Raw genomic sequence first — 22,110 nt, 5'->3', positions numbered from 1 at the left:
TGGAGGAAAACTCGCCTCCCTGCGGACCTGGCATCCTTTCACTCCCTCCTCTCTACATTTTCCTCTTCTGTCTGTGCTGCTAAAGCCACTTTCTACCACTCGAAATTCCAAGCATCTGCCTCTAATCCTAGGAAGCTCTTTGCCACCTTCTCCTCCCTCCTGAATCCTCCTCCCCCTCCCCCTCCTCCCTCTCTGCGGATAACTTCGTCAACCATTTTGAAAAGAAGGTCGACGACATCCGATCCTCGTTTGCTAAGTCAAACGACACCGCTGGTCCTGCTCACACTGCCCTACCCTGTGCTTTGACCTCTTTCTCCCCTCTCTCGCCAGATGAAATCTCGCGTCTTGTGACGGCCGGCCGCCCAACAACCTGCCCGCTTGACCCTATCCCCTCCTCTCTTCTCCAGACCATTTCCGGAGACCTTCTCCCTTACCTCACCTCGCTCATCAACTCATCCTTGACCGCTGGCTACGTCCCTTCTGTCTTCAAGAGAGCGAGAGTTGCACCCCTTCTGAAAAAACCTACACTCGATCCCTCCGAAGTCAACAACTACAGACCAGTATCCCTTCTTTCTTTTCTCTCCAAAACTCTTGAAAGTGCCGTCCTTGGCCAGCTCTCCTGCTATCTCTCTCAGAATGACCTTCTTGATCCAAATCAGTCAGGTTTCAAGACTGGTCATTCAACTGAGACTGCTCTTCTCTGTGTAACGGAGGCTCTCCGCACTGCTAAAGCTAACTCACTCTCCTCTGCTCTCATCCTTCTAGACCTATCTGCTGCCTTTGATACTGTGAACCATCAGATCCTCCTCTCCACCCTCTCCGAGTTGGGCATCTCCGGCGCGGCACACGCTTGGATTGCGTCCTACCTGACAGGTCGCTCCTACCAGGTGGCGTGGCGAGAATCTGTCTCCGCACCACGTGCTCTCACCACTGGTGTCCCCCAGGGCTCTGTTCTAGGCCCTCTCCTATTCTCGCTATACACCAAGTCACTTGGCTCTGTCATATCCTCACATGGTCTCTCCTATCATTGCTATGCAGACGACACACAATTAATCTTCTCCTTTCCCCCTTCTGATAACCAGGTGGCGAATCGCATCTCTGCATGTCTGGCAGACATAGTGTGGATGACGGATCACCACCTCAAGCTGAACCTCAGCAAGACGGAGCTGCTCTTCCTCCCGGGGAAGGACTGCCCGTTACATGATCTCGCCATCACGGTTGACAACTCCATTGTGTCCTCCTCCCAGAGTGCTAAGAACCTTGGCGTGACCCTGGACAACACCCTGTCGTTCTCCACTAACATCAAGGCGGTGACCCGATCCTGTAGGTTCATGCTCTACAACATTCGCAGAGTACGACCCTGCCTCAAACAGGAAGCGGTGCAGGTCCTAATCCAGGCACTTGTCATCTCCCGTCTGGATTACTGCAACTCGCTGTTGGCTGGGCTCCCTGCCTGTGCCATTAAACCCCTACAACTCATCCAGAACGCCGCAGCCCGTCTGGTGTTCAACCTTCCCAAGTTCTCTCCCGTCACCCCGCTCCTCCGCTCTCTCCACTGGCTTCCAGTTGAAGCTCGCATCCGCTACAAGACCATGGTGCTTGCCTACGGAGCTGTGAGGGGAACGGCACCTCCGTACCTTCAGGCTCTGATCAGGCCCTACACCCAAACAAGGGCACTGCTTTCTTCCACCTCTGCCCTGCTCGCCTCCCTACCTCTAAGGAAGCACAGTTCCCGCTCAGCCCAGTCAAAACTGTTCGCTGCTCTGGCACCCCAATGGTGGAACAAGCTCCCGCACGACGCCAGGACAGCGGAGTCAATCACCACCTTCCGGAGACACCCGAAACCCCACCTCTAAGGAATACCTAGGATAGGATAAAGTAATCCTTCTAACCCCCCCCCCCCGTCCCCTTTAAAGATTTAGATGCACTATTGTAAAGTGGTTGTTCCACTGGATATCATAAGGTGAATCCACCAATTTGTAAGTCGCTCTGGATAAGAACGTCTGCTAAATGACTTAAATGTAAGGGAGTTGTTTAATTATAACTAGCTAAATTAACCTTGGTATGACCTTAAAACATTCCATTTAGCTTAGACTTATGGGATGAACGTACCATTCTACAAAGGTAACCAGAGCCAACCAGCAAGACCCAGTGTCAATTAACTTTTAGTTTAAATATACCTTACAGGTTTACCCTGAACATCTTTGTAGGCTAGTTTACAAATGACTGGTCACAGGTCAATGTAGCTAGGGTAAAGTAACCTCGCTTTAAAGCAGACAAGTCGACTGTCAGGAAACTGACACGTTTTGGCCACAAGGAATGTAAGACTTATCATGTCCTAGTTGACATGGCATAAATGCTACAACTGGCCCAAGGCAAACATTCCTATTCCCCATTCTAAAATAAGGATTTAAATTGTGGCACATCAAACCTAGTCTACCTGAGTAAATCCCTGGTCTTAGCTATGTGATCAATAAAGGGGCTGGAGACAGTGGAACAGAGCAAATTACTTGGCAGGTCTAGCATTATAATTTACAGACAGGAGAAGTCAAAATTATGTCAAAGTATTTTTATTATATAAGAAAAGTGTCACAAGTAAGCTATATTTCAAAGCTTTAATTGAGCCTGACCATAAAAACACATTTAAGCATATCACATGATTTATACAATTAAATCTCACATATGCCAACTCAAACCATCCCATATTCTAGAAATAAATGTCACAAGTGTACATCAAGCCTCTGACAAAGTAGTCACTGCAGTTGCAGAAATACCGCTGTTCGTGCATGTGCCACAGATTCATTTATACCTTATTTTCGAAGTGCCTCAAAACAACATTTCTTTAGATATGTTAAATTCTTAAGAAATCACTAAACTACCCCCTGGTGTCTACACTGGAACAGCGGGAACAAACGGTTCAAAGTGCAGAGTTCCGTACATCCTCATCATGGACTGATCTTATCATGAACTGCCTCCATGGAGAGGACCGTACCGTTCGGCCTATGGGCATGGGGCCAGTGTGCGAGGTGTGTAGGCCTGCTGGTTTGAAGCGGCCGGAAGGTGTGAGGGTAAATAACAATTCCCATCAGTGAAGTAGAAAAGGGTTATCGTCCGGCACGCAACTCGACCGAATCTCTCCGGTTAGGAGCGCACATGACTGCCTTTCTGAAGTGCATTTAAAAAAACGTGCTCTTTGTAAAACAGTTTGCCCCATCGAGGTCGCTGGCGTTACAGTCTTGCCGGTGTCTGTTCAGTGCTCAACAGCCCTCTAGAAGCGCCCCTGTAGAGAGCCCCCCACCAGGATGGGTATGATGAGCGCGACCGAGCTGGACTGCAAGGACGCACTGGCTCCTTTGGGAATGGTGTTGTTCTTGGCGACATCGGGCATCTTGGTCATGTTAGAACTCGCGCCGCCAGCTTTGGTCGTAGCATTCATGGCAGGGGACTGTGTGCTAGCCTTTTGCGCGTGGACCTAAAATAGGAGAGCAGAGGGGCTTGTCACATGTGAAAAACACGTCAACCTGAAACATTAGGGACAATTACCAATAAGACTTCACTTTCGTCCTACTAAATTAAAGAGGGAAAACGGTCAGCTACGCACACGGAGAAAGCTTAGGCAGTAAAAATACAAGAGCCCTATGGCAATATGTTCCAACAACATGCACCTTAGAAAATGTAAGACATGTAAGTGTCATCACCTTATAGACAATGTTTTACATAGCCTATAGGGTAACGGGCAACATCCTGCATTTGAATTGCAGTCAAGGATAAGAAATAAAGACACAGTCGCGCTAAAATTACATTAGCCAGCCTATGCATGTTGTAGTAACTTTAGGCTACTGAATCCTTTATCTGAAGAGGCGTCGCCGTTCCACATTGCGTGGCACGCTAGATTTTTCCAATATTGCGTCAATCATACTGAATGAAAACATCTGAGGTTAATTACACGCGCCATCATTCGCTTGTCATTGTCGAAAAATCAGACATTTTAAATTTATGTTAACAAATTTGTCTGATTAATAAGCCACAATGAAAGTTACACCTGTCCTGTTGAAATGCATTTGCTCTCCAGAATAATGGGTAGTCTAATTAAAATCCGGGTTAATCTGAAACAAACATGGTAAAAAGTACATCATATTTGAAAGAAAATGTCTTACCTGTGATGAAAAATGCATTGCAAGGAGAAGGAATCCAATGTAAGCCATCACAAGTTTAGTCATCGTGAAATCGGTTTCTTCCCAGCCACAATTACGCGTAATATCGCTATGCTGCCTCCGGCTTTTCTCAAGATGAATGACTGGAGGACAAACCCAGGGGATTTTATACCACCACCGAGCGTGACGTTAGGCAACGCTGCGCATCCCCCAAACCACCTGTACAGCCTTCCAATCAAATGTAAACCTACAGTTTATCAGAAACTTCCCATAAACTACACCTCTGAGACCTATTATTATACATCTTAGGGTGTGACTGTCAGCAATACAAATAGCCTTTGTGTTTATAATCATTGTCTTTTAATATGAAATCACTGGTTTACAATTTGAAGAGTTTGAGACAATTATTCTCTCTACCTTCCTCAGAGAAGGTTGATTCCATGAGCATGATGGGGACATTTTTCAAACAATAATAATTATACAGGTAGTCTAGTTTATGTTGTTCAAAATATATTTATGGGGATATTTTGCCTGGTAAATGAAAAAATGTTTTACACAAACAGCTCTTATAGCGGTCTCTTGCGGTAAATAAAAGCTTTTTACCACAACGCAATTCGGTTCATATGTCCCTTCCCGTCAGTAGTAGTCGGCCTATTGGTCTCACATGGAAGCTATAATTCACTTGCGGTAACTAAAGTCAAGTGAATACTCGAAAAGTACATTTCCTAAAGAAAATGTGTGTGCTTGCTAGCTTGACTTGAAGTAATATGGTTGATAGAAAAGGATAGCTGGATTAGGTGAAAGTTGGTTGGGTGTCTCTAGCTTGAACGGTTCTAGAGTTAGGCCTATAATATTACTGTTGGTGGCTTATTTATGCTAATTAATGACAATTTAAATAGTTATAATTTATTAAGTTTTTAACATGTTTTAGTTGTTTTAATGTTTGTAGCTGAAATGGTGAAAGAGCAGTAGCAGTAGCATTTAAAATGTCTATCACTGTGTTGAAACAAAGATATCTTCTTTTGAATCTGACAATTAATATGTGAAGGACCTCGGCGTTACTTTAGACCCTGATCTCTCTTTTGAAGAACATATCAAGACTGTTTCAAGGACAGCTTTTTTCCATCTATGTAACATTGCAAAAATCAGAAACTTTCTGTCCAAAAATGACGCAGACAAATTAATCCATGCCTTTGTTACTTCTAGGTTGGACTACTGCAATGCTCTACTTTCCGGCTACCCGGATAAAGCACTAAATAAACTTCAGTTAGTGCTAAATACGGCTGCTAGAATCCTAACTAGAACCCAAAAATGTGATCATATTACTCCAGTGCTAGCCTCCCTACACTGGCTTCCTGTTAAGGCAAGGGCTGATTTCAAGGTTTTACTGCTAACCTACAAAGCATTACATGGGCTTGCTCCTACCTATCTTCCCGATTTGGTCCTGTCGTACATACCTACACGTACGCTACGGTCACAAGATGCGGGCCTCCTAATTGTTCCTAGAATTTCTAAGCAAACAGCTAGAAGCAGGGCTTTCTCCTATAGAGCTCCATTTTTATGGAATAGTCTGCCTACCCATGTGAGAGGCGCAGACTCAGTCTCAAACTTTAAGTCTTTACTGAAGACACATCTCTTAAGTAGGTCCTTTGATTAAGTGTAGTCTGGCCAGGGGTGTGAAGGTAAACAGAAAGGCTGGAGCAACGAACCGCCCTTGCTGTCTCTGCCTGGCCGGTTTCCCCTCTTTCCACTGGGATTCTCTGCCTCTACCCCTATTACGGGGGCTGAGTCACTGGCTTACTGGTGTTCTTCCATGCCGTCCCTGGGTGGGGTGCGTCACTTGAGTGGGTTGAGTCACTGACGTGGTCTTCCTGTCTGGGTTGGCGCCCCCCCTTGGACTGTGCCGTGGCGGAGATCTTTGTGGGCTATACTCAGCCTTGTCCCAGGATGGTATGTTGGTGGTTGGAGATATCCCTCCAGTGGTGTGGAGGCTGTGCTTTGGCAAAGTGGGTGGGGTTATATCCTACCTGTTTGGCCCTGTCCGGGGGTTTCTTCGGATGGGGCCACAGTGTCTCCTGACCCCTCCTGTCTCAGCCTCCAGTATTTATGCTGCAGTAGTTTATGTGTCGGGGGGCTAGGGTCAGTCTGTCACATCTGAAGTATTTCTCTTGTCTTTTCCGGTGTCCTGTGTGAATTTAAATATGCTGTCTCTAATTCTCTCTTTCTCTTTCTTTCTTTCTCTCTCTCGGAGGACCTGAGCCCTAGGACCATGCCTCAGGACTACCTGGCTTGATGACTCCTTGCTGTCCCCAGTTCACCTGGCCGTGCTGCTGCTCCAGTTCCAACTGTTCTGCCTGCAGCTATGGAACCCTGACCTGTTCACCGGGCGTGCTACCTGTCCCAGACCTGCTGTCCCAGACCTGCTGGAACCCTGACCTATTCACCGGATGTGCTACCTGTCCCAGACCTGCTGTTTTCAACTCTCTACAGACAGCAGGAGCGGTAGAGATATTCTCAAAGATGGGCTATGAAAAGCCAACTGACACTTACTCTTGTGTTACTGACTTGTTGCACCCTCAACAACTACTATGATTATTATTATTTGACCATGCTGATCATTTATGAACATTTGAACATCTTGGCCATGTGCTGTTATAATCTCCACCCGGCACAGCCAGAAGAGGACTGGCCACCCCTCATAGCCTGGTTCCTCTCTAGGTTTCTTCCTAGGTTTTGGCCTTTCTAGGGAGTTTTCCTAGCCACCGTGCTTCTACACCTGCATTGCTTGCTGTTTGGGGTTTTAGGCTGGGTTTCTGTACAGCACTTTGACATATCAGCTGATGTAAGAAGGGCTATATGAATAAATTTGATTTGATTTGATTTGTGGTTGGCATTGGGAGATTCTCAATTGGTCTAAAGCCCATCCTACATAGCTGCAGGAAGTAGGGGTGCTGGGGCTGCGGTGGTGATGGAGTTCTTTGAAATCAAATCAAATTTTATTCATCACATGCTTCGTAAACCACCTTCCGGAGACACCTGAAACCCCACCTCTTTAAGGAATACCTAGGATAGGATAAAGTAATCCTTCTAACCCCCCCCCTTAAAAGATTTAGATGCACTATTGTAAAGTGGTTGTTCCACTGGATATCATAAGGTGAATGCACCATTTTGTAAGTCGCTCTGGATAAGAGCGTCTGCTAAATGACTTAAATGTAAATGTAAATGTAAACAACAGGTGTAAACTAACAGTAAAATGCTTACTTACGGGCCATTCCCAACAATGCAAAGAGAAAGAAAAGAGAAATATTGGAAAAGTAGTAACTTTATTGTAAAGGTGATTTTTTTTATTTTCGGTCAGCACGCCCGACTCAAAATATCTTGACATGTTTGCGCAGTGGGGAACCTATTCGCCTTCAGGTTGTGCCAGGTTTGTGATTCTGAAAGGACAGCCACCGTAATACCAGAGCTCTCATGTAGGGGAGTGCACTTTCTGTAGAACACAAAGGGCCAGTGGTGTAGGGGAGGGTATACGTAGGTATAAACCGTATACCCATTTTGTTTTCAGTCGGCATTGCGTATACTCACTCCTTAGTCCCTACTGATGCGTATCAAAGTAGTGTAGTGGAGGTATACGACTTGTAGTACAATAGAGAAATCATGCACAAAGTTGCCAACATAAATCGCAAAGCACGTGAAGTATATTCACATGTGCACCACACACAAAGCCTAGTTTCAGCGAAATATCATCTGCAGGCAGCCAGAGTGTGCAGCTCTCAACTGGTTTTGGCATGGAGCAGCTCACAGATTAATGACATTGGTAGCCGGTAGGGTAGGAAAGACGTTTCAACTTATGATATCTAAGACAACAATGGTATGCAAACCAGGTATTGAAAAAGTTTAGACCGAAGTGTTGGTTAGAAGGCTATTTGTGATGCGCAATTGTCATCATGGGCTGTTTGCATCAGGGTGTAGATATGGATGGGCCTGGGTGGACCAAGGCTCATCGACTTGGAAGCCAGGCCCTGACTGGCACACCCAATCAGACTGATGTGGTTTAAGCATTGTTGTGGACTTAGCCCATCTAACTTTGTGATTTTGAGAGTGAAAATCAGAGAAATCTATAGGAAAACTCACAACGTGAGATCAAAAGACAGATACTGGTGGACAAGGAGGCATACAAGCAAAGGGTGGAGAGGACCCTCTCCTCAGGTAACTCAAGTGTGGCGCACTGCATTAGCATCGAATAGCCCCTGCGATATGCAACTTTTCAGAGAAGTTAGGAACCAATATACAGTCAGTTAGGAATGCAAAGGCTAGCTTTTTCAAACAGAAATTTGCATCATGTAGCACTAATTCCAAAAAGTTTTGGGATACTGTAAAGACCATGGAGAATAAGAGCACCTCCTCCCAGTGAGCAGGAAGTGCTCTTATTCTCCATGGTCTTTACAGTGCCCACTGCACTGAGGCTAGGTAACACTGTCACCACCGATAAATCTACAATAATCGAGAATTTCAATAAGCATTTTTGACTATCAGCTCTGCACCCCCCGCAGACAATGTGGACCCTCTCTTTCTAAAATTATCCGCCGCAATTGTTGCAACCCCTATTACTAGCCTGTTCAACCTCTTTCGTATCGTCTGAGATCCCTAAAGACTGGAAAGCTGCCTCAGTCATCCCCCTCTTCAAAGGGGGAGACACTCTAGGCCCAAACTGTTACAGACCTATATCCATCCTGCCCTGCCTTTCTAAGGTCTTCGTTAGCCAAGTTAACAAACAGATCACCGACCATTTCGAATCCCACCGTACCTTCTCCGCTACGCAATCTGGTTTCCGAGCTGGTCATGGGTGCACCTCAGCCACGCTCAAGGTCCTAAACGATATCATAACCGCCATCGATAAAAGACAGTACTGTGCAGCAGTCTTCATCGACTTGGCCAAGGCTTTCGACTCTGTCAATCACCACATTCATATCGGCAGACTCAACAGCCTTGGTTTCTCAAATGACTGCTAGTAAAACTAAATGCATGCTCTTCAACTGATCGCTGCCCGCACCCGCCCGCCCGACGAGCATCACTACTCTGGAGGGTTCTGACTTAGAATATGGGGACAACTACAAATACCTAGGTGTCTGGTTAGACTGTAAACTCTCCTTCTACAGTCACATTAAGCATCTCCAATCCAAAATTAAATCTAGAATCGGCTTCCTATTTCAAAACAAAGCCTCCTTCACTCATGCTGCCAAACATACCCTCGTAAAACTGACTATCCTACCGATCCTTGACTTTGGCGATATCTTTTACAAAATAGCCTCCAACACTCTACTCAGCAAATTGGTTGTAGTCTACCACAGTGCCATCCGTTTTGTCACCAAAGCCCCATATACTACTCACCACTGCGACCTGTTTGCTCTCGTTGGCTGTCCCTTGCTACATATTCGTCGCCAAACTCATTGGCAGCCCATCTGTAAATAGCCCACCCAACTAACTCATTCCCATGTTATTTTTTTCCTCTTTTGCACCCCAGTATCTCTACTTGCACATCATCATCTGCACATCTATCACTCCAGTGTTAATGCTAAATTGTAATTATTTTGCCACTATGGCCTATTTATTGCCTTACCTCCCTATTCTTACTACATTTGCACACAGTGTATATAGATTTTTCTATTGTGTTATTGACTGTACGTCTGTTTATCCCATGTGTAACTGTGTTGTTCTTGTCGCTCTGCTTTGCTTTATCTTGGCCAGGTCGCTGTTGTAAATGAGAAATTGTTCTCAACTGGCCTACCCGATTAAATAAAGTTGAAATAAAAAAATACAAATAAAAGGGTGGCCTGGCAAGGGATTAAATCCATGGCTGGTGCCCCCCACATAGGCAGGGGAAAACCAGTGCTGACCATGGGAGAGATGAGAGCCAGAACATGGCTAAAGAATTGAATGTTTTCTTCTCAAGATTTGAATCAGACAACTTTGTGTCAGAGGTAAAACAAATGGAAGCATCATTACAAATGTTTGAAAGGTTCGTTGTTCAACAGGCTGATGTTTTGGCATTTTTCAGGGGATGTAATGCACACAGGCCAAAACAAAATAAGTGGACATGTGTTAAAGCACTGTGCTGAACAATTGTCTGGTGTTTTTACAGACATTTTCCAATCCTCACTCGGCAAGCAACACATCAAATCAAATTGTATTGGTTTCATACACATGGTTAGCAGATGTTAATGCGAGTGTAGCGAAATACTTGTGCTTCTACTTCCGACAAGACAGTAATATCTAACAAGTAATCTAACAAATTCACAACAACTACCTTATAAACAAAAATGTAAGGGATGAATAAGAATATGTACATATAAATATATGGATAAGTGATGACTGTGCGGCAAAGGCAAGATGCAGTAGATGGTATAGAACAGTATATACATATGAAATGAGTAATGTAGGATATGTAAACATTATTAAAGTGGCGTTATTTAAGGTGACTAGTGATACCTTTTAATTAAGTCCATTTATTAAAGTGGCCAGAGATTTGAGTCTGTATGTTGACAGCAGCCTCTCTATGTTAGTGATGGCTGTTTAACAGTCTAATGGCCTTGAGATAGAAGCCTTTTTTCAGTCTCTCGGTCCCAGCTTTGATGCACCTGTACAGACTTCGCCTTCTGGATGATAGCGGGGTGAACAGGCAGTGTCTTGGGTGATTGTTGTCCTTGATGATCTTTTTGGCCTTCCTGTGACATCGGGTGCTGTAGGTGTCCTGGAGGGCAGGTAGTTTGCCCCCGGTGATGCATCGTGCAGACCGCACTACCCCCTTGCGGTTGAGGGCGGTGCAGTTGCCGTACCAGGCGGTGATACAGCCCGACAAGATGCTCTCGGTTGTGCATCTGTAAAAGTTTGAGTGTTTTAGGTGACAGGCCAAATTTTTTCAGCCTCCTCAAATCAAATCAAATTTTATTTGTCACATATACATGGTTAGCAGATGTTAATGCGAGTGTAGCGAAATGCTTGTGCTTCTAGTTCCGACCATGCAGTAATATCTAACAAGTAATCTAACCTAACAATTTCACAACAACTACCTTATACACACACAAGTGTAAAGGAATGAATAAGAATATGTACATAGAAATATATGAATGAGCGATGGCCGAAAGGCATAGGGAAGATGCAGTAGATGGTATAGAGTACAGTATATACATATGAGATGAGTAATGTAGGGTATGTAAATATTATATAAAGTGGGCGGAGCAGTTGCCGTACCAGGCGGTGATACAGCCCGACAGGATGCTCTTGATTGTGCATCTGTAAATGTTTGCGAGCGTTTTTGGTGACAAGCCGAATTTCTTCAGCCTCCTGAGGTTGAAGCGGCGTTGCTGCGTCTTCTTCACCACGCTGTCTGTGTGGATGGACCATTTCAGTTTGTCCGTGATGTGTACGCCTAGGAACTTAAAACTTTCCACCTTCTCCACTACTGTCCCGTCGATGTGGATAGGGGGCTGATCCCTCTGCTGTTTCCTGAAGTCCACGATCATCTCCTTTGTTTTGTTGACATTGAGTGTGAGGTTATTTTCCTGACACCACACTCCGAGGGCCCTCACCTCCTCCCTGTAGGCTGTCTCGTCGGAGTACAGGAGAGGGCTGAGAACGCACCCTTGTGGGGCCCCAGTGTTGAGGATCAGCGGGGTGGAGATGTTGTTACCTACCCTCACCATCTGGGGGCAAACCGTCAGGAAGTCCAGGACCCAGTTGCACAGGGCGGGGTCGAGACCCAGGGTCTCGAGCTTAATGATGAGTTTGGAGGGTACTATAGTGTTAACTTCTCTAGGGCCAGTGGGACGATTTCGTCCCACCTACGTAACAGTCAGTGGAATCCCGTGGCGCGTTATTCAAATACCTTAGAAATGCTATTACTTCAATTTCTCAAACATATGACTATTTTACACCATTTTAAAGACAAGACTCTCGTTAATCTAACCACACTGTCCGATTTCAAAAAGGCTTTACAACGAAAGCAAAACATTAGATTATGTCAGCAGAGTACCCAGCCAGAAATAATCAGACACACGCATACCCCCCGCAAACTTCCGGTGAATTTACTAAATTACTCACGATAAACGTTCACAAAAAACATAATTATTTAAAGAATTATAGATACAGAACTCCTCTATGCACTCGCTATGTCCGATTTTAAAATAGCTTTTCGGTGAAAGCACATTTTGCAATATTCTAAGTAGATAGCCCGGCATCACAGGGCTAGCTATTTAGACACCCAGCAAGTTTAGCCCTCACCAAAGTCAGATTTATTATAAGAAAAATGTTATTACCTTTGCTGTTCTTCGTCAGAATGCACTCCCAGGACTTCTACTTCAATAACAAATGTTGGTTTGGTTCAAAATAATCCATAGTTATATCCAAATAGCGGCGTTTTGTTCGTGCGTTCAAGACACTATCCGAAAGGGTAAAGAAGGGTGACGCGCCCGACGCGTTTCGTGACAAAAAAATTCTAAATATTCCATTACCGTACTTCGAAGCATGTCAATCGCTGTTTAAAATCAATTTTTATGCAATTTTTCGCGTAAAAAAGCGATAATATTCCGACCGGGAAATCGTGTTTTAGTACAAAGAGAGAGAAAATAAAAACATGGTGTCGCCCCGTGCACGCGCCTCAGTCTGATGGTCCTCTGATAGACCACTTACCAAAGGCGCTAATGTGTTTCAGCCAGGGGCTGGAATTACATCATTCAGCTTTTTCCTGGGTTCTGAGAGCCTATGGGAGCCGGAGGAAGTGTCACGTTACAGCAAAGATCCCAAGTTTTCAATAAACAGAGCCAAGAAGACCAAGGAATGGTCAGAGAGGGCACTTCCTGTACAGAATCTTCTCAGGTTTTTGCCTGCCATATGAGTTCTGTTATACTCAGACACCATTCAAACAGTTTTAGAAACTTTAGGGTGTTTTCTATCCAAAGCCAATAATTATATGCATATTCTAGTTTCTGGGCAGTAGTAATAACCAGATTAAATCGGGTACGTTTTTTATCCGGCCGTGTAAATACTGCCCCCTAGCCCTAACAGGTTAAATACTGAGCTGTAGTTGATGAACAGCATTCTTACATAGGTATTCCACTTGTCCAGATGGGTTAGGGCAGTGTGCAGTGTGATTGCGTCGTCTGTGGACCTATTGGGGCGGTAAACAAATTGGAGTGGGTCTAGAGTGTCAGGTAGGGTAGAGGTGATATGGTCTTTGACTAGTCTCTCAAAGCACTTCATGATGACGGAAGTGAGTGCTACGGGGCGATAGTCATTTAGTTCAGTTACCTTATCTTTCTTGGGAACAGGAACAATCGTGGCCCTCTTGAAGCATGTGGAAACAGCAGACTGGGATAAGAATTGATTGAATATGTCCGTAAACACACCAGCCAGCTGATCTGCACATGCTCTGAGGACGCGGCTGGGGATGCCGTCTGGGCCGGCAGCCTTGCGAGGGTTAACACGTATAAATGTTTTACTCACGTTGGCTGCATTGAGGGAGAGCCCGCAGGTTTTGGTAGCGGCCGTGTCAGTGGCACTGTATTGTCCTCAAAGCGAGCAAAGAAGTTGTTTAGTTTGTCTGGGAGCAAGACATGTGTCTTGACGACGACTGTGTGATCACGATCTCCATGGCCGACATGAGTAAGACCTTTGAACAGGTCAACATTCACAAGGCTGCTGGGCCAGACGGATTACCAGGACGTGTACTCCGGGCATGTGCTTACCAACTGGCAGGTGTCTTCACTGACATTTTCAACATGTCCCTGATTGAGTCTGTAATACCAACATGTTTCAAGCAGATCACCATAGTCCCAGTGCCCAAGAACACTAAATCAACCTGCTTAAATGACTACAGACCCGTAGCGCTCACGTCCATAGCCATGAAATGCTTTGAAAGGCTGGCAATGGCTCACATCAACACCATTAACCCAGAAACCCTAGACCCACTCCAATTTGCATACAGCCCAAACAGATCCACAGATGATGCAATCTCTATTGCACTCCACACTGCCCTTTCCCACCACGACAAAAGGAACACACCTATGTGGGAATGCTATTCATTGACTACAGCTCAGCGTTCAACACCATAGTACCATCAATGCTCATCACTAAACTAAGGATCCTGGGACTAAACACCTCCCTCTGCAACTGGATCCTGGACTTCCTGACGGGCCGCTCCCAGCTGGTGAGGGTAGGTAGCAACACATCTGCCACACTGACCCTCAACACTGGAGCCCCTCAGGGGTGCGTGCTCAGTCCCCTCCTGTACTCCCTGTTCACCCACGACTGTGTGGCCAGGCACGACTCCAACATCATCATTAAGTTTGCAGATGACACAACAGTGGTAGGCCTGATCACCGACAACGATGAGACAGCCCATAGGGAGGAGGTCAGAGACCTGGCCGGGTGGTGCCAGAATAACAACCTATCCCTCAACGTAACCAAGACTTAGGAGATGATTATGGACTACAGGAAAAGGAGGACCGAGCACGCCCCCATTCTCATCGACGCGGCTATAGTGGAGCAGGTTGAAAGCTTCAAGTTCCTTGGCGTCCACATCACCAACAAACTAGAATGGTCCAAACACACCAAGATAGTCGTGAAGAGAGCACGACAAAGCCTATTCTCCCTAAGGAAACTAAAAAGATTTGTCATGGGTCCTCAGATCCTCAAAAGGTTCTACAGCTGCAACATCGAGAGCATCCTGACTGGTTGCATCCCTGCCTGGTACGGCAACTGCTCGGCCTCCGACCGCAAGGCACCACAGAGGGTAGTGCGTACGGCCCAGTACATCACTGGGGCTAAGCTGCCTGCCATCCAGGACCTCTACACCAGGCGGTGTCAGAGAAAGGCCCTAAAAATTGTCAAAGACCCCAGCCACCCCAGTCATAGGCTTTTCTCTCTACTACCACATGGCAAGCGGTACCGGAGCGCCAAGTCTAGGACCAAAAGGCTTCTCAACAGTTTTTACCCCCAAGCCATAAGACTCCTGAACAGGTAATCAAATGGCTACCCGGACTATTTGCATTGTGCGCCCCCTCCCCAACCCCTCTTTTATGCTGCTGCTACTCTCTGTTTATTATATATGCATAGTCACTTTAACTATACATTCATGTACATACTACCTCAATCAGCCCGACTAACCGGTGCCCCCACACATTGGCAACCCGGACTATCTGCATTCTATAGGAAGTGCTTGTTGCCTTTTTATGTTAATGCAAATTCACCGGGTCATGATTTTTTACTGCATGAGCAATAATCAAAGGTCAATATGGTTGTTTGCTCCCTGATGCTATCGGTTGACCTTTCAGAATGGAATCCCTCCTCAACATGGCCCCAAAGGCAAATCTGGTTTACAATGGTTCTAATGCTCCCTCTCAACCTTTCAAATAAGTAATAGTTATCAGGAGTTTAGTTCAACCATCCTTGGTGCTTGTTTTCACAGCCACTGGGGCATATGGAAAGCCAAAAACTTAGAACCTTTACACACATCACCTGCCAGTTCATCGTCTAGTCCCAGTGTTTCCTAGCCTCGTAAACCAGCCCGACCGCTGTGCTCAATTGTTTCACTTCGAGCTTAGGTTTGGATCAAAATGATATTAAAATGCACACACCATAACTATCATGTACAACAAGCAGATATGAGCTTTCATGCTGTTCCTTTAGATGTCTTATGATAAAAAGACTACTTTACCTCAAAGGTGGTGAAGTAGGAAACACCATGCAGGGAGGAGAGGGATGCAAAAGAGAGGGATTCAAATTAAAACAAATGGATGTAAAATCAATGCAAACACCTTCCACAGCAAGAGGCTGTGTGCAGACCATGGAAAACTTGAGCCCCAATGATAAACTCAGCAACAAAAAAATAAGCAGGAACTGGCAAATCTGGTGCAGTCCATGAGGAGATGATGCACAGCAGTACTTAATGCAGCTGGTGGCCACACCAAATACTGACTGTTACTTTTGGTTTTAACCCCCCCTTTGTATCAGGAACACATTTTTCCATTTATGTTGGTCACATGTCTGTGGAACTTGTTCAGTTTGTCTCTCAGTTGTTCAATCTTTTGTTCATACAAATATTTACCCATGTTAAGTTTGCTGTAAATAAATGCAGTTGACAGTGAGAAGATGTTTATTTTTCTGCTGAGTTTACATATGAATCACTTGAGGCCCTGTTAGCGATGCTCAAGTAGAAATGTCAGAGGGACTTGTTTCATCTTAAGGTGATCTGTTTTGTTTCTAGAACAACGCTACTGCACATCTATGGCAAAGTTCTGATTCCCGACAAGGTGTAAATGAACTGGTGCAAACCATCAGGCACCTGTATCTTGCTTCAAACCAATACACCTTGACGGAGCATCGCTCATCAAAAACAGGAAAACAAGGATTTAAGGAGATGAACCCATTTGGTTGATGCATAGAATCCATGGTGTAGGTGGTTTACGTAACTGATAAGATACTTTGCTCACAGGGAGAAGAGGGACACGAAACTACTCGATTGGAACCAGTGGCGATTTTAGCATGTAAATCTTGTTGGGGCAATAATAATAAAAAGTGGGATGCATGAGAGAAAAGCCACTACACAACACTAAGCAATACATGAATTGCACTATAACAGTTACAAACGGTGCCCACAAACTGTTTGGGCCTACATAAAGCTGTCCCAACATCTTACCACTGCTACACCTGGCTATTGGCTATCAGCAGAGCCTTGTCTGGCAGCCAAATAGTTCATTCAGCCTCATGTACTGCCTTTAAAGAAACATAGCTGATATGGCTGACTAGCTTAAACAAATGTGGTTTCTAATGACAATTGAGATGTACAAACTATGGCATAAGGGGACAAAAAGCAGATAAGAGGCAAACCAGAAATTTCGATTAAGACATTAATGAGCGAGCTAGGATTGACGTAGTCAATATAACTATTTGTTTAGCACTTTTGAAATGTACAGCGACAGAAATCAGAACATGGGCCGTTCTTAGGGTATTCTCCCTGTAAACCAATTCAGAACCGCAGGATAAATTAAGGGGACATATAAGCAGACAATGAAATCTCGATGATTACATCTCTCTAAAGCAGGTTATAGGCTACATGTGCACCACCAAGTCAGAACAGTAGGTGAAATAAAGATGGGTAAATAGATCAAATTATGAGGGTGAATCACATTGGCTACTAACAGTTTACTACACAACATACACTTAGTATTACTTTCTTAGCTACAGTACAAATATCTCCCTGGCATATTACATCACTTACGCAGCAGCATACACAACATTTTTGGACTCACCTTGTTGTGCTGTGCTCACTTGAACAGGAAGGTGGCACGGCGGACCTTCGTGGGCAAATTTTTTCATCAAAGTCTGGCATTCTCTGGATGTATGGTGCCTTCAAGACAACTGGGATCTCGGAAAAAAAAACAAGGTCAAATCATGACGTCATTGATCTTCAGGTTGTAGCTCTAGAATGAGGCCTGAGTTCCCAACTTACAATTCCGAGTTGGATGACCGTTCAAAACGTATTTCCCAGGCGGAGCTAGTTTTTTACAGAATTCCCAGTTAACTTCACTTCAGTGAGTTCAAGATTTCGCAGATCCGAGTCAGTTGTTTTGAGCATGGCACAAATCATGCTTCATTGACAGCACGGCCAATGTTGAATGTTAATCAACTTAAAACTTGGAAAACACTTAATCCCAGATTTGGGACCACACAGCCACTCCACTGAATAGCTGTAATGGAAATTATGTGATTAAAGGTTTGACTAAATGATTTCACTCAGAAACCATATAACCTGTTGAAATGTATTAGCAAGTATAAGGCTATAATAATATGTTAAAAACTATAATCCAATACTGTGTGTGAGTTGACTGTTTAAGACTAAGACACTGTTACCACTTCAAAATGAGCAGGGCAGAGTTGATAAGACGACCTTGGGAAAGGAACAGGAGAAGAGGCCTCCCTAAGTTAGGGAGAGAAACAACGGCCTGGGAACGGCTTACTTGGCAGGAGATTATTAGACAGGTGGCAAGGTTTGATAATGAATGCATTTGTACTGTGGAAAAATACAGCCGCATAAAGCCGGGTGGAGTTCTCTACTGATGCGAGTTCATTTGGGTGTGTGTGTGTGTGTTAATATAAAAGGCTTCGTACATTATATGGATTTTAGAGCTCTCGTAAATAAACATTCTGGCTCTCCGTCTGCTTCATTCAACCAGAATCTTACACCCTCTGGGGGGCAGACTGAGTAGTTTCATTTAAGTTCTGTTTAAGAACATTGATAACTTAATTCATGTAACAATAGCAGGCTAGTGATTGCTTTGCAATGCTTGCAGTTAGCCACTTTTACTGATTCCTTCCAAACCACTCCGTTGAATTTGCGATTTTCAACTTGTGTAATGTTTATGTCCAATGACCGGTGAGCACCGATGCACTATAATTTCTCTTAATATGACAAGGATTAAAAAGGATTTGCCAGTAGATTGTCGACTTGATTCATGACTGCTAGCTCAGATTTTGAAAGTATGTTGACAGTCCAAAGCTACTGTAGATAACGTGATTTGACGTCATTTTATCTGTGGCCAATGACCTTGAGCTTTCTTGGATGGACACTTCTAATGTAACTATGGTAGCACCCAAGGGGCTTGAATTCAAGGTCTACCCTCCCCACAAGTGACAGAACAGAGATAATCATGGTGCAACTAGAGAACATTACCAACGCCACATATTTTCCGCTGGCTACCCCACCACAGAAAGCACTGAGGTAGGCTGAAATACCTGTGTTTTGGATCTGCCTTAAAGCAAAAACAGGCCGTGTTTGCATGTGGTTTTAACACTTAACAAACTGATGTGACAATGCCAAACATGCAAAACAGGTAAGCCCCAAAAACCAATTGAAAATTACTACAATGTACAGCATTTCAACCCCCCTAAGGTCAATTAGCATTGAATCCCCATAAAGTCAGTTTAAGCCATTTTTTTTTTGCATTGGATGAGTTGTCACTCCACCGCATGTGCTGGTGTGAAAGGTGAGTGTATGTAAAACCATGCGACATCCTGAAAACCAGTCTACTCACGTAGCTCGCGAACACAACAGCGTTCCGTTTCTCTACAACCATCTTGTGAGAAGTCTGAATAGCCTCCAACTTGTCTGTAGCATATGAACAGTCTACACACCATGACCCCTCTGGAAAGGTGAGACAAAGGTCAATGTAGCTAGGGTAAAGTAAACTCGATTTAAAGCAGACAAGTCAACTGTCAGGAAACTGCACTGTTTTGGCCACAAGGAATGCAAGACAAGTCATGTCCTAGTTGACATGGCATAAATGCTAGAACTGGCCAAAGGCAAACATTCGTATAACCCATTCTAAAAGAAGGATTTAAATTGTGGCACATCAAACCTAGTCTACCTGAGTAAATCCCTGGTCTTAGCTATGTGATCAATAAAGGGGCTGGAGACAGTGGAACAGAGCAAATTACTTGGCAGGTCTAGCATTATAATTTACAGACAGGAGAAGTCAAAATTATGTCAAAGTATTTTTATTATATAAGAAAAGCGTCACGATTAATCTATATTTCAGAGCTTTAATTAAACAGGCCTTAAAAACAAATAATCTAAGCATATCACAGCACTGATTTATACAATTAAATCTCACATATGCCAACTCAAACAATCTCATATTCTAGAAATAAATATCACAAGTGTACATCAAGCCTCTGACAAAGTAGTCACTGCAGTTGCAGAAATACCACTGTTCGTGCATGTGCCACAGATTCATTTATACCTTATTTTCGAAGTGCCTCAACCAACATTTCTTTAGACATGTTAACTTCTTAAGTTCCTAAACTACCCCCTGTGCTACACTGGAACAGCGGGACCAAACGGTTCAAAGTGCAGAGTTCCGTACATCCTCATCATGGACTGATCTTATCATGAACTGCCTCCATGGAGAGGACCGTACCGGTCGGCCTATGGGCATGGGGCCAGTGTGCGAGGAGTGTAGGCCTACTGGTTTGAAGCGGCCGGAAGGTGTGAGGGTAAATCATTCCCATCAGTGAAGTAGAAACGGGTTCTCCTCCGGCACGCAACTCGACCGAATCTCTTCGGTTATGTGCGAACATGACTGCCTTTCTGAATTTTTTTTTGTATGTACCCTTAGTAAAACAGTTTGCCCCATCTAGGCAGCTGATGTTACAGTCTTGCCGGTGTCTGTTCAGTGATCAACAGCCCTCTAGAAGCGCCCCTGTAGAGAGCCCCCCACCAGGATGGGTATGATGAGCGCGACCGAGCTGGACTGCAAGGACGCACTGGCTCCTTTGGGAATGGTGTTGTTCTTGGCGACATCGGGCATCTTGGTCATGTTAGAACTCGCGCCGCCAGCTTTGGTCGTAGCATTCATGGCAGGGGACTGTGTGCTAGCCTTTTGCGCGTGGACCTAAAACAGGAGAGCAGAGGGGCTTGTCACATGTGAAAAACACGTCAACCTGAAACATTTGACGAATCAGACAAGTATAAATAAGACTTCACTTTCGTCCGACTAAATTAAAAAGGGCAAACGGTCAGCTAGGCAGTAAAAATACAAGAGCCCTACGGCAATATGTTCCAACAACATGCACCATAGAAAACTAAAGACATGTAAGTGCCATCACCTTGTGGACAATGTTTTCTATAGCCTATAGGGTAACGGGCAACATCCTGCATTTGAATTGCGCAGTCAAGGATAAGAAATAAAGACAGTCGCGCTAAAATTACATTAGCCAGCCTATGCATGTTGTAGTAACTTTAGATCGAGGACTAAGTAGCCTATCTGAAGAGAGGCGTCAGTTCCAAATTGCGCTGGAACGCTAGATTTTGCCAACATGTCGTCAATCATACTTACTGAAAACATCTGAGGTTAATTATACGCGCCATCATTCGCTTGTCAATGTCGAAAATCATACATTTTAGATTTACGGTAACAAATTTCAGCCTGATTAATAAGCCATATTGAACGTTACACCTGTCCTGTTGAAATACATTTGCTCTCCAGAATAATGGGTAGCCTAATTCAAATCCGGGTTAATCTAAAACAAACATAGTAAAAAGTATTTTTGAAAGAAAATGTCTTACCTGTGATGAAAAATGCATTGCAAGGAGAAGGAATCCAATGTAAGCCATAACAATTTTAGTCATCTTGTTATCGGTTTCTTCCCAGCCACAATTACGCGTAATATAGCTATGCTGCCTCCGGCTTTTCTCAAGATGAATGACTGGAGGACAAACCCAGGGGATTTTATACCACCACCGAGCGTGACGTTAGGCAACGCTGCGCATCCCCCAAACCACCTGTACAGCCTTCCAATCAAATGGAAACCTACAGTTTATCAGAAACATCCCAGAAACTACACCTCTGAGACCTCTTCTTATACATCTTAGGGTGTGACTGTCAGCAATACAAAAAGCCTTTGTGTTTATAATCATTGTCTTTAAATATGAATTCACTCTCACAATTTTTAGAGTTTGAGACAATTATTCTCTCTACCTTCCTCCTCAGAGAAGGTTGATTCCATGAGCATGATGGGGACAATTTTCAAACAATAATAATTATACAAGTAGTCTAGTTAATGTTGTTCAAAATATTTTTATGGTGATATTTTGCCTGGTAAATGGCAAAGAAAAGTTTTACACATAAGCAGGTCTTATATCGACCTCTTGCGGTAAACATACGTTTTTTACCACAATGCAACTCGTTTCATATGTACCTTCCCTGTCCGTAGAAGCTATAATTCACCGGCGGTGACTAAGGTCAAGTGAATACTAGAAAAGTACATTTCCTAAAGAAAATTTGTGCTTGCTAGTTTGTTTTGAAGTAATATGGTTGATAGAAAAGGATAGCTGGATTAGGTGAAAGTTGGTTGGGTGTCTCTAGCTTGAACGGTTCTAGAGTTAGGCCTATAATATTAC

The 22,110-nt window shown here is 44.3% G+C and overlaps 2 long non-coding RNA genes across 2 annotated transcripts; one reads left to right on the top strand and one right to left on the bottom strand.

The window, feature by feature from the left end:
* The first annotated feature begins 4,776 nt into the window (after window positions 1-4,776).
* LOC145857996 (uncharacterized) lies at window positions 4,777-7,034 on the top strand. Its single transcript, XR_014378701.1, has 2 exons — window positions 4,777-4,870; window positions 6,406-7,034. It is a non-coding gene; the product is annotated as an uncharacterized LOC145857996 (long non-coding RNA).
* A 13,470-nt stretch (window positions 7,035-20,504) lies between these two features.
* Window positions 20,505-21,485, bottom strand: LOC106610757 (uncharacterized). Its single transcript, XR_001329964.3, has 2 exons — window positions 21,277-21,485; window positions 20,505-20,602 (listed from the first exon to the last, which is right to left on the bottom strand). It is a non-coding gene; the product is annotated as an uncharacterized LOC106610757 (long non-coding RNA).
* Window positions 21,486-22,110: the final 625 nt, after the last annotated feature.

The sequence above is a fragment of the Salmo salar genome, chromosome 09 (genome assembly GCF_965601325.2).
Source record: "Salmo salar chromosome 09, fSalSal1, whole genome shotgun sequence".
Taxonomy (NCBI): domain Eukaryota; kingdom Metazoa; phylum Chordata; class Actinopteri; order Salmoniformes; family Salmonidae; genus Salmo; species Salmo salar.
Note: the sequence above shows the minus strand (reverse complement) of the source record. Positions and strands in the feature narration are given on the sequence as shown.